General features: G+C 40.1%; 1 pseudogene; it reads right to left on the reverse strand.

Annotated features, from left to right (window-relative positions):
- Nucleotides 1–2,604: 2,604 nt before the first annotated feature.
- On the reverse strand, nt 2,605–5,300 carry LOC149494699 (uncharacterized; annotated as a pseudogene).
- Between the last annotated feature and the right edge of the window lie 11,989 nt (nt 5,301–17,289).

Consider the following 17,289-nt stretch of genomic DNA (forward strand, 5'->3'; position numbering starts at 1 on the left):
AAGTAGGAAAATCACCAAATTCCTTGAAATTAGTCACCAAAGATTACTTCTCTAGCTTCACTCTCTAAGATTTATGCCTTAAATCAAGTTGGATGGGTGTTTACTAAGTAGGAATTGAAGAAAATGAAGAAGAAGAAGAAGAAGAAGAAGAAGGAGAAGAAGAAGGAAACGTGTATGGAGAAGAAGAAGGCAAAAGTTGGTGCTCAATAATTGATAGTTGCTTTATTAAAGCAACTAAGGGGGTATTTTGGTCTTTTCTCCAAATATTCTCCAATTAAATTCCTTCAAAATATTATTTATCTCCACAAAAGTCTCTAATTTATTCCATAAAAATAATTCCTCAATTTTCCTCCATAAAAAAAATAATTGCTCAAATTTCCTTACTTAATATAACACCATAATTCACTATTCACTAAGTATCTAAATTCTCCAAAAATATTCCTTACTTACTTTCTATCCATAAAAACCATGCATACATGCTCCAAAAATGTTAAATAAAATATAAAACATAAATAGTAATTTTTCGGACCAAAAATAATACCAACTTCCGGACCGGTGGTACTATTTACAGACCGGTAAACTACTATTAAAACACAGGAAAAAAAAATGGGGCGTTACAGTTCTCCCCCCCTTAAAGAAGTTCGTCCTCGAAATTCACCTGAATTAAACAACTGAGGATGTTGTTGTCTCATAATCTCTTCACTTTCCCAGGTAGCTTCTTCGGTCTTATGGTTTCTCCAAAGAACCTTGACCAATGGAATTCTCTTATTCCTTAGTTCCTTAATTTCCCTAGCAAGTATCCTCACTGGCTCTTCCTCATAAGTTAAATCTGGCTCTATAGTCACAGATTCCACTGATATTACATGTGATGGGTCAGACCGATACCTCCTTAACATAGATACGTGGAAAACATTATGTATCCTATCCAGGTCTGGTGGTAAAGCTAGTCTATAGGCTAATGAACCCACACGCTCAATGATCTCATATGGACCAATGAACCTAGGACTAAGCTTACCCTTTCTTCCAAATCGCAATATCTTTTTCCACGGAGATACCTTAAGGAAAACCTTATCTCCCACTGCATACTCTATATCCTTCCTCTTCAAATCCGCATAAGATTTCTGACGATCTGAAGCTGCTTTCAATCTATCTCTGATAATTCTGACCTTTTCCTCTGTATCCCGAATCAAATCTGGACCTACCATCTTGCCCTCACTCAATTCTGACCAACACAGTGGAGTCCTACATCTCCTACCATATAGTGCTTCAAAAGGGGCCATCTGAATACTCGACTGATAACTGTTATTGTAGGCAAATTCTACAAGTCGAATGTACTTCTCCCAACTGCCCTCAAACTCAATAGCACAAGCTCTTAACATATCCTCCAAAATCTGAATAACCCGCTCTGACTGACCATCTGTCTGAGGATGAAAAGCTGTGCTGAAATTCAGCTTAGTACCCAGGGCCTCATGTAGATTCTTCCAAAATCTAGAAGTAAATCTCGGATCTCTATCTGAAATGATGGAAGAAGGAACCCCATGTAATCTCACTATCTCATCTATATACAACCCTGCATATTGCTCCATGGTGAAGTCGGTCCTAACAGGAAGAAAGTGTGCTGACTTAGTTAATCTGTCAACTATTACCCATACAGCATCTTTCTTTTTAGGAGTTAAAGGCAATCCAGTCACAAAATCCATAGTAACCTTATCCCATTTCCACTCTGGAATAGAAGTAGGGTGTAACAAACCAGAAGGAAACTGATGCTCTGCTTTCACTTGCTGGCACGTCAAACACCTCGACACATAATCTGTGATATCCCTCTTCATCGCTGGCCACCAATACTGTGATTTCAAATCCTGATACATCTTATTACTGCCAGGATGCATAGCATAGGGATTACTATGAGCTTCCTTTAAGATACTCTTCCTCAGCTCTGAAATTTTAGGCACACAAATCCGATCCCCAAAGTACAAGCAGTCGTCATCTTTAATCATAAATCTCTTTTTCCTTCCATCTCTGACTAGGTCTTTCGATAAGGCAATTGTCTCATAATCCTTCTGTGCATCTCGAATCTGCTGAAGTACACTAGGTCTAATCATAAGCTCTGCCACGAGTGCACCATTACTAGCTACAGATAATCGCGTATTCATAGCACGTAAAGCAACCAAGGACTTCCTACTAAGTGCATCTGCTACCACATTAGCTTTACCCGGATGGTAATCAATGGTGAAGTCATAGTCCTTAAGTAGCTCTAACCATCTGTGCTGTCTCAGATTAAGCTCCTTTTGAGTAAGCAGATACTTGAGACTCTTATGATCTGTATACAGATGACATTTCTCACCATACAAGTAATGCCTCCAAATCTTCAAAGCGAAGACTATAGCTGCTAACTCCAAATCATGCGTAGGGTAGTTCTTCTCGTGTGGTTTAAGCTGTCTAGAAGCATAAGCAACTACCTTGCCCTCCTGCATAAGCACACAACCCAATCCATTATGTGAAGCATCACTATACACATCATACGGTTTACCCGAAACTGGCTGTGTCAACACTGGAGCCTCAGTAAGCATCATCTTAAGCTTCGCAAAACTATTCTGACATTTATCATTCCACTCGAATCTGACATCTTTTTGAAGAAGCCTAGTCAAAGGAGTCGCAATGAGAGAAAATCCCTTGACAAATCTTCTATAATAACCAGCCAATCCTAAGAAACTCCGAATCTCTGTCACATTCTTAGGTGGCTTCCATTCAAGCACTGCCTCTATCTTCTTCAGATCAACTCTAATACCCTCAACAGAAATAATGTGACCCAAGAAAGCAATCTCAGACAACCAGAATTCACACTTACTCAGCTTAGCATCCAACTGTCTCTCTCTCAATATCTGAAGTACAATTCTCAAATGGTGATCATGATCCTCTCTAGTCCGAGAATATACCAAGATGTCATCAATGAACACAACCACAAACTGATCTAAATAAGGATGAAAGATCCGGTTCATCAAATCCATGAACACTGCAGGAGCGTTAGTCAAACCAAATGGCATTACCAAGAACTCATAGTGACCGTAGCGTGTCCTGAAAGCAGTCTTAGGTACATCTGATGCCTTCACCCTTAGCTGATGATAACCTGATCTCAGATCTATCTTCGAGAATACACTAGCTCCTCTCAACTGATCAAACAAATCATCTATCCGAGGCAATGGATACCGATTCTTCACAGTAACTTTGTTAAGTTGTCTGTAATCAATACACAATCTAAGTGATCCATCCTTCTTCTTTACAAACAATACTGGAGCACCCCACGGAGATACACTAGGACGAATAAACCCCTTATCAAGCAATTCCTGAATCTGTATCTTCAACTCTTTCAACTCAGCAGGCGCCATCCGATATGGAGCAATGGATATCGGTGCAGTACCAAGCATAACCTCAATACCAAATTCAACCTCTCTCTCAGGAGGTAAACCAGGCAACTCCTCTGGAAACACATCCGGAAAATCACATACTGTGGGTATATCATGGACACTAGGAGATTCTGACTCTGGAGCAAGTACACAGGCTAAGTAGGCCTCACAACCATGCTGGATCAATCTTCTAGCAGTAGAAGCAGAAATAACATTAGAGAGGTAATCCGACCTCTCACCCACAACTACAATCTCCTCACCAGATGAAGTCTGGAGTGTAATCCTCTTAAGTCTACAATCAATCATAACTCCATGTCTAGATAACCAATCCATACCCAAGATCACATCAAACTCCCGGAAAGGCAACTCTATTAGATCTCCCAGAAACACATGGCCATAGATTACCAATGGACAATCTGTATACACCCGATTAACTACGACACTATGACCTAAGGGATTAGTAACCTCAATACTATGCTCTAACATATCAGCATGCATATTACCCAATCTACCCACATGTATGCCTAAATATGAATGAGTACAGCCAGGATCAATCAAAGCATATACAGAAATATCAAAGAGAGAGAATGTACCAATGATAACGTTTGGAGCATCCTGCTCCTCCCTAGTCCGGATAGCATACGCTCTGGCAGGTGCTCTGGACTCAAGTTTTTCTAGTGTCTCTGAAACTGGCCTCTGACTCCCAGTACCTCCTGTATCACCACGACCTCTGCCCCTGCCTCTCGAAACATAAGGAGCTGACCTCCCTACCTGAGGAGCTGCACTAGCCAAAGTCATAGGGCAGTCTCGAAGCAAATGCTCTATAGACCCACATCGAAAGCATGCCCCAGAAAATCTCCTACAAACCCCGGAATGCTTCTTTCCACACTGAGGACATGGCGGAATATCAATCCATGTAGCACCTCCACCACTAGCAATAGATGTGGTCTGTGGAGCTACTCTGCTATAAGTACCCTGTCCATGTCTCTGAATAGGTCTAGGCCAGGTCTGTGATGGACCCCTATGCCTCTTACTACTAGACTGAGCCCCAGAAGTCTGTCCAGATACCATACTCTAAACCCTCTTTTGTTGACCCTGCTGACTTCGTTGCCTCCTAACCTGCTGCTCATTCCTCACTTCCTCAAGCTCTAAAGCTGCCTTCACTAGGGAAGACAATGATGTATGAGGATGAGCAACCAAATGCATGCGATATTCATCATGCAAGCCTTTCCTGAAGCGCTTGCATCTATCAGACTCAGTAGGAATCATCTCCGTAGCATACCTGCTCAATCGGATGAACTCTCTCTCATATTCAGCCACAGACATTCTGCCCTGTTTTAATGTTAAAAACTCTGCTTTACGTTGGTCAATGTAAAGCTCCCCAATATATTTCTGTCTGAACTCAGAAAGAAAGAAGTCCCAAGTCCTCTGCTCAGCACTAACTGTCCGTGATACAGTATCCCACCACTGGTAAGCTTCCTCTCTCAATAAGGAAGTGGCACAAATCAAACTGTCTACAGGTGAGCACTGCATCTGCTCCAATATCCTCTCCATAGACTGGAGCCAATACTCTGCTGTAGAAGCCACATCATCCTTTCTACCCATAAACTCAACAGCTCCATATTTCCTCAGTTTCTCAATAGGGGGACGAACTGGAACAAGGGCTGGAGCAACTGGAGCCTGGGGAACAACTCCTGCTGCCTGCCTCAAAGCAGCAACTAACTGCTGAACAAATGTATCCTGATTAGGCCCAGCAGGACCTGCAGCAGCTTGCCCCACCCTCGAGGCGTGCTCTGCATCAGAACCCACAGCACCACTAGCGGCATCACCAACAGGAATACCACCAATAGGAGGGACATAACTATCCACCTCTTCATCTGACAGATGTTGAGACATCACTCAACTCCTAAAAAGACCAAAAGGTTCGCATCAGAGAGAAGTTCCAAACCAAATCAATATGGCATGTATTTAACTTAAATTACTCATACTCTCACTTCACAATAGATAAATACCTATATATGCATATAGTCCGAGAACCGCCTAAACCTATGCTCTGATACCACTAAATGTAACACCCGCCGCCCGATCCCGAAAGACCCGACGGTGGATGCCACATTCGGTACCGGAGGCACCGTCCTAACCTACATATAAATCAAACAATCATATTATGAATTAGAAGTGACTTAGTATTCACAAGTTTAGCAAGTAATAGTATTCTGTTTTGAAAATGATTTGGGAGAATCCTACAGAAAAACTGCAAGAGTTTCCCCTAAAAATAGAAGTTGCCAAACATATGAATACAAAGCACTCCCAAATTCAAACTCCAAACCCCATCAAACTCCAAACCCCATCAAACTCCAATAACAACACAATAGCACTTCTATAATTTCATAACTCCATAGTTCCTCAATAACATTATAATATTCATCACTTCAATACATTCATTTAAATATATCAACTTCTAATGTTCTAACCATTAAATAAGTCCAAGTTTATCTCCCAATATATATACACCAAAATAATTTACAATAACATGCTTAAGTTATAAATGAAATAATACAGTCTCCAAAAATGTAATACTTATACATGCCATAATTTTTAGTTACATAAAATACTAATCAACTACCAAAAGATCTCTTCAACTCTGATGCTACTCTTCAGGTCTTTAAGCAGCAAGCACAATCTCCAACCTGCGCATGATAAAATCAACACGCTGAGTATAAAACTCAGTGGTGCTCATAAAACACAACAAACCAATGTTGTGATGACAACATACTTAAAAACAATCATTTATATACATAAAATCATTAAATTTGAACATGCAGTACATATGCACACCAACACATCATGCTTTAGAAATTCATTTGATATCATAAATAAGTTGTGGTAAATTAAGAGTTATTAACATAATGTGATCTCATTTATTTCACTTCCTTAAAAATATTGTATAAGGGCTCACATACACTTAGGAGAAAAAGAAGCAGATAAGTTTTCATAGCTTATTCATAATGGCCTTAGGTCGCCAACCTTTTCATAACATATAGAGCGCGTCCGCCCTAACATAAGACACCCACGTGCCTAGCATATGATCATAGCTTCTTATCATAATGGCATCAAATGCCGAGCATGCTCATCATACATAATAAAATCAAATCATGCATCAAATTCACACCAAGTATATTAGAGCCCAAAAACATTTCTCATAAAATTCATTTTCTTTAGTCTTCTCATAATAAAAACTTAATTTAAACTTAAGTAATTCATAAAAATTCTCATACTTAAACAAAATGACTTAACATAGAAAATTTCCAGCATAAAAATAACATGGACCTTTGCTGTGTTTTTAAAACATAACCGGAGCTATGGGTCTCCAAATTGAATGAAATTAGAGTCGTTAGAAAGCTAAGACAAAATCCTACAAATGTTATGAGGGATCATAGCCCAGATCAATATGGAAGATAACAAAACAAAGCTAGGAACACAGACTGACAGACCAGACCTGATTCAGCAGAACCAAGTCCATTGTTTCTTGAATTCCTACTAAACCCCACACTCAAATTAAATAAATCCAGAACGAGAGAATTCACAAGACACAGGGCAACAACTTTTATGAAGAACTAAGAACCTAATCTTGTCATTATAGTGGTCAAAATGGGCACTAAATTCAATGATGCATGTGGCCCGACACAAACAGAGTCAGTTTGGGTGTTTCAGCCATAAGTTGAGTTATATATCTCCAAATTGGACACAAGAGGATGGGTTGGAAAGCTAAGAGATAGACCTACAACGTTTATGAAGGACTCAGACACAAATGGAAAATAAAAATGACGGAAAAAGGATCCTAAATCTCACTCAAAATCTCGTTTTTCCCAAATTCAGTTTACTTGAGCCATGAAAGGAACATGAACCACAAAGATACAAGGTAGAAATGTCTACCACAACATAAATACTCATCAAACATCATCCAAGAGCATGGAATGGCAACCAAAATTCAACAAACCAATCATTTCATACAAAATCCCAAAATATACACATAATAGCATAAAGGCACAAAATCAAAATTTGAGTAAGGTAATTGTGTTTATGAACACTAACCTTCAAAACAAGCTTTAATCAAAGCTTCTCAAGCTTTGGTCTTGCCTTTATCCTTATTAGAAGGCTCTCCACCCTCTACATGGGAGAAACTCAAAGTCAAACAAAGAAAACAAAGAAAAGAAGTAATTGGAGCATGATTAAGCATGTATATGCTAAAAGACAACTCTAAATCCAAAAATAATTCACTTATCATAAAATCACTTACTTGACCCAAGTAGGAAAATCACCAAATTCCTTGAAATTAGTCACCAAAGATTACTTCTTTAGCTTCACTCTCTAAGATTTATGCCTTAAATCAAGTTGGATGGGTGTTTACTAAGTAGGAATTGAAGAAAATGAAGAAGAAGAAGAAGAAGAAGAAGAAGGAGAAGAAGAAGGAAACGTGTATGGAGAAGAAGAAGGCAAAAGTTGGTGCTCAATAATTGATAGTTGCTTTATTAAAGCAACTAAGGGGGTATTTTGGTCTTTTCTCCAAATATTCTCCAATTAAATTCCTTCAAAATATTATTTATCTCCACAAAAGTCTCTAATTTATTCCATAAAAATAATTCCTCAATTTTCCTCCATAAAAAAAATAATTGCTCAAATTTCCTTACTTAATATAACACCATAATTCACTATTCACTAAGTATCTAAATTCTCCAAAAATATTCCTTACTTACTTTCTACCCATAAAAACCATGCATACATGCTCCAAAAATGTTAAATAAAATATAAACATAAATAGTAATTTTTCAGACCAAAAATAATACCAACTTCCGGACCGGTGGTACTATTCACAGACCGGTAAACTACTATTAAAACACAGGAAAAAAAAATGGGGCGTTACACCATTCTTGATGCATGACCTTAGCACTGTGCTCAAGGGTCTACCTAAATCTGTGAACTCTCTTCTAGTTCTCTCATTAACTGCCCCCACTACGGCATTACTGTTCCCCGACTGGTTCTGATTACTGCTTCCAGCATTTCTGTCCCCGTAGGAAGTCCGATAGTTGCCAAACCCTCTGTTCTTTTTCTTTTCTTCCTTATACAGCTCTTCTATGTTCAGGCCAGCGCTTTGAACTAGAGCAAAATCGGTGAGAGGTTGGGTCAACATCCTTTCCTTGAAGAAGGGCAACAGACTCCTACTGAAGATACGGATCAATTCTTTATCCTTCGGTCTTGTCTGAACTCTATACAGCTTCGTTCTCCACCTCCAATAGTAATCAGAAAAGCTTTCGTCCTTCCCCTGTCTTAAGCTTTCCAAGTCGTGCAAGCCAAACTCGTCACTCTCGTCGGTCTTGAAGTGTTTAAGGAAAGCGATCTGCAACTTGATCCAATTCTTCTGAACCTCCTCATCTAGACCATCATACCATCTCCAGTAATCTTTGTGCAATGTTTGCGGGAATGCTCGCAAAACGTCTTCCTCGTTGTACCAGTTCATCTGTGACACTCGGAGAAATTCGGACAGATGAGAACGGGGATCATTATCTCCTTCAAATATGGTATGCTTGAAAGTCTTGAATGAGGCAGAACTGCTCGGGTGTAAAACATATTCAGTTATGTGAAAGTTGGTGGCTGGATCTTTTTCCTTCATTGCAGCCATTTTGTCAAATCTTTCTTTCAGCTCAGCTAGTTGCTTGAGCACATCATTCTCAACAGGGGTGGCGTTTCCCATAGAAGTCTGATTATCCGACACAGGGTCTGGCATTTGCCTCTCTTCAACCACAGGCTGGCTGCTAGAAGGGGGAGTAGTTTGGTTTTGGGCCTTATCTTGGGCGAGAGCTACAGCCACAATCTGAGTGATGGTCCTTATCTGAGCTTGTGAAAACCCGGGTTCACCCCCTATATCATCTTCCATTTCTACTGAATCTGAGTCGGGCTCTGAATCTGATGAACTTGAATAGCTCACTGAACTGACCGGAACAAACTCGGGGATTGGGGATGTTCTGAGTAGACGCTGACCAGGATGTCGATGCCAAACTTTCGAAGCCGCTTCCCGGGAAGGATCAATTCTGGCAAAAAATTTCTGAGTTAAAGAGGGTCCTGCATGTATGCATGCGAAAATGAAAGCACATAGGATGAGAAATGTGTTTCTAATGTGCTAAAGCCAGCATGGAAATAAGATCTCGATTTCGACGACCGGACCAAAAATTCGGTGTGAATAATATGACAATAACTTATTTTGTATTTAAACATTTCGGGCATTATCTGTCGTCGACCGTTCCTTTTGGATTTACGATCGACTATTTTCTCTCAAATCCCTAACTTTTGCCTCAGAATGAAAGAATTTTCGAGCGGGATTTTATTATTTTGTTATTGCGTATTATTATTTTATTTTATTTTTTCGCATCCTTACTTTTAACATATGGCCCCAAGTAGGATTTTCCTTTTATTCGGTTACAAATTTTCTAATCTCTCACTTATTTTCAAATAATGCGAGAAATGTAAAGATACAAAGGAATCGCAACCCCCTTATATCTCCCTTTTCTTTCGGGTATTGATTTGCAATAAGTGATTGCATAGTATTATTCAAAACGAATTTGAAATCCAATCTCAAAATCAAGGTCGAACGTCCATACCGAACATTGGCTCTTATTAATGCATGGTTGGAAAAGAAAGTGTTACGTGATGCATGAATGTCACAACATATGTACAGTTTATATCAGACAGGGGAACGGGAGTTGGGAAATGCATGCCTTCCAACCTTATTTCTCCCACACACGAGTTCCGTTGGTATAAAATTCCGACTTCTGTTTCCTAGGAATTGGTCTAATCTCGACAATCAACAGGGGATTTTGAGATTGACGATAGTAACTCTCGGAAATGGATGCGGCATAACAACAGCAAACAGGATCGGGTGCACCTTAGAGGAAGTAACTAAGGCTTTTAACTATATGCATTGGCTTTGGTCTTGTTGGGCTTAACAAAGTCTGGGTTCTGCAAACAGGATTTGGGCTTTGTTGGGCCTACTCCTTTTGACGCACCTTTGAGGTACTAGGCTTGCGGTTGGTAGTAATGTTAATTCTCGGATGGATGCACCTAAATCGCATGGTCTAGGCTAGATCCATCGACAAACTTAACACCAGTACCGAAGGGTAGTATTGTGAACCCCTCCCCAAACATCAAGCATATGAATGCATGTGACTAAGGGCAGAAATGCACGTGAATGTATGAGTCGCCACCTTGTTTAATTATTTTAGGGTAAACTAGGAAAAAACCCTAAGTGACTCCAAATTTAATTAACCTAAATGCTAGATTAATTAACCCAATGTTAAAGCATGGTCTACGAACCCGAGGTGGATCCCGAGACTATGTCATGCTGATGAACTAACCTATGAATGAATGCTTTTGCAGGGTGAATGAAATAATTGAACCAATGAAAATGTTTATGTGATTTCGACTTGCCGCTCGGGGTTAAATCCCAAACGTGCCTACGTACTCCCGTTTGAATGGAAGATCAAAGTCAACGTAGTTCGATAGGCCTTTTTGAAAGGGCTTTGAGTGGGTATGCTTTATGCATGAGTGTGTGTATGCTTTGTGCATTTTGTTTAGGCATTCTGCCTGAAAATTGATGTTTAGGCATTTGATGCCAAAATTGTTGATTTAAGGCTTTTAGCCAAAAAGAATGATTTAGGCAAATTGTTGCCAAAAGATTTATGTGATTTAGGCGATTGTCGCCAAAATGCTTGATTTTAAGGCTTTTAGCCAAAAGTTTGATTAATTTAAAGGCTTTTAGCCAAAGAAGGTTGATTTAGGCAATCTGTTTGCCAAAAGATGATTATTTAGGCGATTGTCGCCAAAATGATTGATTTAAGGCTTTTAGCCAAAATAAGTTGATTAATTTAAGGCATTTTGCCAAAAGATTGATTTAAGCGATTTGTCGCTGAAAGTAGTTAATCTAATTTATAGGCAATGTGTTTGCCAAAAAAAAATTGATTAACCGAATTGTAATGTAGTCAATTTTATTGCCAAGAAAAAAATGTGTTTAATTAAGGTCTTTTAGCCACAATTATTGATTAATTGGACTTAAGCCGAATTTGTTCGAAATAAAGGCAATTTCACCATAGTTATTGATTAACTAGGCGTTTTTTTAGCCAATATTGTCGGATTTAAGCTTAACACCACGATTATTGATTAACCGGGCGTTTAGCCTAAATTTATTTAATTGAGGCAGTTTATTCGCCTAATGATTGACGTGAATTCATTTATGCAGTTGTAGAATTATTAGGAGTAGAAGAGAAGCATGCATGAAGTGCTAAAATTAAATAGGCAGAGTTTAGTTCATGTACCTGATTTAATCGTCGACCGCTTCTTAACTCCAGGTTAAGCTCCTCGTTAAGGGAATATTAATTAATTTGATTTTAATGACCACTTAACAAAGCAAGAAAGCAATTAAAGCTAAACTAAAATGCAGAAAAGCAGTAAAGAATAGCAAGGAGCGTAGGGGAGAAGGAGCGTTCGTCAACACAGACTGAGTGAGTTGAAAGGTCACACCGGAGCCGTATTTATAGGCGAAATCGGACTGTTTCAGGAGCTTGGCGGCTCTGCTGATTTTTCATTCCGGAGGTTTTTCCTGGAGTTCCGGACCTCCAAAAAATATTTCGGGACTAGTTCCGTGATCCTCGCGACGTCCCGGACGTTTTACGTCCCATATTGGCATACTTTCGGTGAACTTCCAAAATGGCCTCCGGTCCGGCCGGACTGTCTGCAGTCCGAGAAAACAGGCTTTTTGAGCCTCAAAATTTGGGTATTCACAGGCGACCGCAGCCGCTGTCGCCGGCAGCTGCCGCCACCGCCGCTGCCGACAGACTTTCTACTTTTTTCGTTCCGGAGGCTTCTCCGGCCGGACTGTTTGCAGTCCGGGAAAACTGGCTTTTTGAGCCTCAAAATTTGAGTATTCACAGTTGCCCCCCACTGCCTATCATAAAAATGATTTGTGAGAGCCAGTGGTCGTCTGAAGGAGCAAATTTTGAGGATGGGCAGAGGAGGAAACCCCGCCGTGGGTTTTTTTTCTCTGAAATGAAATGATCAAATGCATGGATTTATGTTTGCAACTTAAAGATGTTTTTGCCTCTTTGGGGACTTAAAAAGAAATTTTGCCTCTTAGAGGACTTGAAAAAGATGTTTTCCCCTTAATGAGGGCTTGAAAAGAGATTTTACCTCTTAGGGGACTTGGAAAGATGTTTTGCCTCTTAATGAGGGCTTGAAAAGAGATTTTGCCTCTTAGAGGACTTGAAAAGATGTTTTGCCTCTTAATCAGGGCTTGAAAAGAGACTTGTTTTATTTTTGTTTTTTTTTTCTTGGAGAACCAAGGGTCCACCTAAAGTCGAAATGACCAAATGGCTTGGTTTTGGGTGAAAAATGGTTAGTTATTGGTTAGGGTTTCACCCTAGGTTTCACGTAAAAAAAAAGGTTAACCATTAACCGGGTTCTACCCTGGGGTTTGTGTAAAAGAGATTGACGATGGTTGGGTTTCACCGCGGGTTGTGTATGTTTTTTTTTTTTACTTGCCCCTGAATCCGACTTGGAGGATTTTGCCCCCTGCTTGAGAGAATTGATGCCCTTATTAGTTGAAATAGAATTTCTTCTTAATGAAAGACTAAAAAAAATTTCGTGATTACTTCTGTGATGGGAAAATGGTGAAGGTTCTTATCACTTCTTGCCCCCAGAATGGTGCTGACCATGGAACACTTTAAAACATTGGTGTTGTACTTGTCCAATCGATTGAGGAATCAAAAAGAACAAAGCTACTTATACGACTCGAGAAAACGGACAATGTGGATGACATCGCTCGTCTGAAAGGATCGAAGAAACGATGGTCCGAGTGGAGACGAGGTATTAAAGAATTACCTCACAACGATTATGCTTGACATTTTTTAAGGGTTTTTTTGGAAACCCCGGGGATTGAATTGACATTTTCCTCTCTCTCTTTTTTTTTTTTTTTTGAGGAATGACTCAAAGAGTGACGCTTTCAAAACGAACTTTTGAGAATGACTCAATTTTTGTGACTCGTTGTGGAATGACCACTGGTGATGGAGACTTGATTTTAGAGACTCATTGGAGACTCGATTTAGAGACTCAAATTTTTCTTGCAGTGAATTTTGACTCTAAGGAACTCAGTGATTCCTGGAAAAAATGATTTATATACTCCCAAGGAGACCTTTGAAAGGGATTTTTTTTTAAGGACATACTTTGCTGTTTATCCTACAAAAATGGACTCTCTAAAAGGATTCATGAAAGCACTTTTTTTTTTTTTGCCTTAACTTTTGCCTAGTAGCCGCCCTTTCGGGTTTTCGACTCTAGCAGGCTCTTTGCCCTAACTTTTGCCTAGACCGCCCTTTCGGGTTTTTCAGCCTAGCGGGCTCAATTCTTGCCTGAAGTCGTCCTTTCGGGCTTTCAACTCCAGCTTTTATTTTTCTTTTCTTCTCTTTTTTTTTATATTGGCAAAGAGAAAATGCTATTTATGATGCAAACTTATGTTTGTGACCACGCCTTTGCGGCTGCCTACGTATCTCCAAGAACTCTTCGGGGGATGGGGAGAATCAGGTCTTTCGTAGTTCCTTTCGGGATGCGAACTTCGTGCTCGGCTGGTGCGGAATTCATCTCTAGCTTGATGTTAGTGTGGAATTCCTTTCCGTCTTGGCGCAGAATTTATTTCCGACTTGCTGTTGGGGCAAAATTCAATTTCACCTTAATGCTGATTGTGGAATTCATTTCCGATTTGATTTCTTTGGGATTCCTTCCCGACTTGATATTAATACAGAATTCATTTCTGACTTGATTTCTTCGCGGGATTTCTTCCCGGCTTGATGTCTTTGCGGGATTCCTTCCCGACTGGATGTCTTTGCGGGATTCCTTCCCGACTTGATGTTGATGCAGAATTCATTGCTGCCTTGATTTCTTCGTAAGATTTCTTCCTGGCTTGCTGTCTTTACGGGATTCATTCCCGACTGGATGTCTTTACAGGATTCCTTCCCGACTTGATGTTGATGCAGAATTCATTTCTGACTTCATTCTTCCCGGCTTGATGTTGAATCAACTTATTCACTCGAGCTCATATGATAGTGATGACCCTAGGCGAATCTGACTTTGTTGTTGTAGTGGTTTTACCACTGGTTGACTGAAATATGACTTGTATTCATCACAAAGAGTTTTGAATACCCACATTGTGGTGGTAACTTGAGTGGCTTGAGTGTTGAAGAAGCTTTTATGCTTTGAGTTTGTGGCTTCGCCATGTTTGAATTCTTGAGGTTAATTTGATCCCTTTTCTTGAACTTTATCTTCCTCTGAATTTGAAACTTATTTCCTCAATGGTTCTCCTCTCCATAAGGAATTTTAAGGAGACTCTTCCTTTTCCTTGTTTTGAGACATGGTCCTTGTTTATAAGGACACTTGTACTTGTGCCATGCTTGGCGCTTGATTTTCCAGGTGTTTGTTGTAATCCAATTTGTGGAAATGACTGCTTCTTTTAACTTGCTTTTTTTTTAAAAAAAAATATGAGCAGCCGCTTGATCTTTGTCCTTATGGCTGAAATGATTTGTCATCTACCCTTGATGGGCTTGAATTTAACGGAGAGCTTGCAGTTGACCCGTTTTTGACAACTTGATTTCCTGTAGCTTTGTCCTTGATTTCTTTCTTTTGTGCAGAAGTTCCTTTTGACCCATTTTTTTCTTTTGCTTATTTGCTTCCTTTTGACCAGGGGTTCCTTTTGTCCCGTTTTTTCCTTTTGCTTGCTTAGAAGCAGCCTCTCCATAAAGAATTTCGAGGCAACGTGATTCTGAGATGACTTGAGTAGTGTATGGATAGCATTGCGACTTCGTGCCGACCAACCCAATTCCAGACATAACTTCTTTATTCTGTCGCTTTTAAGCTCAAAATGCAGACACCTCTCTGTCGGAGCATCTTCCATTCCTGGAGAAACCATTCTGGCCCTAACCCCTTCAATCGGCTTTGCCTCGGTACTGTTTGAAGTCTTGCGCACCCTTTGCTGGATCCTTTCCATGATTACCCTTCAAAACTTCCCCTTTGATGGTGCTTCTTAGGATGCCCCCAGCTTTGATTGATGCAGAGCAAATGAATGCATTTTTCTTTGCCAATTTTTATTATCTCTTTTATCATCATTTTTTTTAATTTTCGATTTCTTTTTTTTTTTTTTTTTGTGCTTTCACAGGAAAGGATAAGGAAAGAGTATAAACATGATTGGAACGTAAACTGACCCCTTTTTATTGATAAGACAAAATTTGTGTACAAAAGACACTTAGATTTACAAATTTGAATTGAATGAAAACTTGAATGGAAATGAAAATGAAAAGAAAAAGCTAGACCCTAAAAGATAGACTCTAGGTGGACTGTGATGGACTAGGATTGGATTGACTGAAGTGACTTTGTTCTTCTCGATGCTTAAATCGATCAGACAGGTTGTTGTTGGTCTTGAACAATTCCTTTGTTCTTTTGGAGGTTTGATCAGACACAAACTTCATTCATTTCTAAGAAAAAAAGTTCGAAAGGATCGAACGATTCTTGTTCAGCAATTTTTTTCATTAATCCCATGGTTAGGCAAGGGATTGGTTGATGTTTAGCTTGCTCTTGGGGATGATGGACCCATTGTCGACCAGTTCTTGTAGACGGTTTTTCAAAGTCCAGCATGATTCGGCTTCTTGTATGAGTCTTCTTTGAGTTGACCCAACTGGATTAAGTCTTACACCTTAGTTGCAGTCGCAATGAGCGATTGGAACGTAGGCAAGTACTGTGTTTGAAGCTGTGACTGGTAGACGGGCAGTAAATTCTTGATTATTATGTCAACTTGTTCCTGTTCAGAGGGTCAGTTGATCATTTGAGCAGCTTTGGCTCTCCACCTCGAAAGGAATGAGGAGAAGGGCTCATTGTTCTTTTGTTTAGTGGTTTCCAGCTCCCTCCGGGTAACATCCACTTTGATATTATAATGGTACTGCGTGTTGAAAGCATTACATATGTCCTCCCAATTCTTCATTTTGGAACGATCCAAGCTTACAAACCATCTTAATGCAGCACCAGTCAAAGATTGCTGAAACAACTGGGCAAGGAGCTCACTGTTCAGGCCAAACGGGTTGAGGGCACCCACATACATTTTCAGGTGCGTTTTAGGACAAGTGGTTCCGTGAAATTTGTCCATGTTAGGCATCTTGAATTTTGTAGGTAATCTTGCTTCGGGGAACAAGGACAAGGAGTCCATGTCCACCACCTCCTTGTGTGTCTTGAGGGCAGTAATAGACCTTTCCAACAATTCCAGCTTCTCTCTCATTTTCTGAGCTTCCAGCTCAGAAGCAGTTCCAGAGGGCATGTCATCCAGGGCAGGGTTTGAGGACGTCGGTGCAGCACCGGGTCCCTGATTGGAGGCAGCAGGATCCCTTCCAACAGGAGAAGCCCCATTACCCAGCTCAGCTATTAGGGCAGTCCTCTGTGCGGCTAAGGCCTCATTCATTCTGGCCTCCATCCTGGCCTCCAATTGTTCCATAAGGTTTTGAATGTCAGACAGTGATGCCATTGGTGCAGTTGGGGTTGTTGGACTTGTGAGTGAGAGCTCAGTTGGTGTTTCGGGCATAGGTGGTCTTTGGAGGGGTACCTGTAAAAGGACATAGTCAAAACGATTAGACTATCCTATATAAGGTGTTTTCATAGGGTATGTGAGATAGTGTGAGGTAGGGTATTTGGACTTGACCCTTGTGATGTGGGGTGGTATGACCAAACAATGTAGGGTAATGTTGGTATGCTAAGACACCCAGGATAGGACCCAATGGGATGTGATATGTAAGGTAGAGTGCTTAGGGCT

The sequence above is a fragment of the Jatropha curcas genome, chromosome 7 (genome assembly GCF_041381405.1).
Source record: "Jatropha curcas cultivar XTBG-Jc1 chromosome 7, XTBG_Jcur_1.0, whole genome shotgun sequence".
NCBI lineage: Eukaryota > Viridiplantae > Streptophyta > Magnoliopsida > Malpighiales > Euphorbiaceae > Jatropha > Jatropha curcas.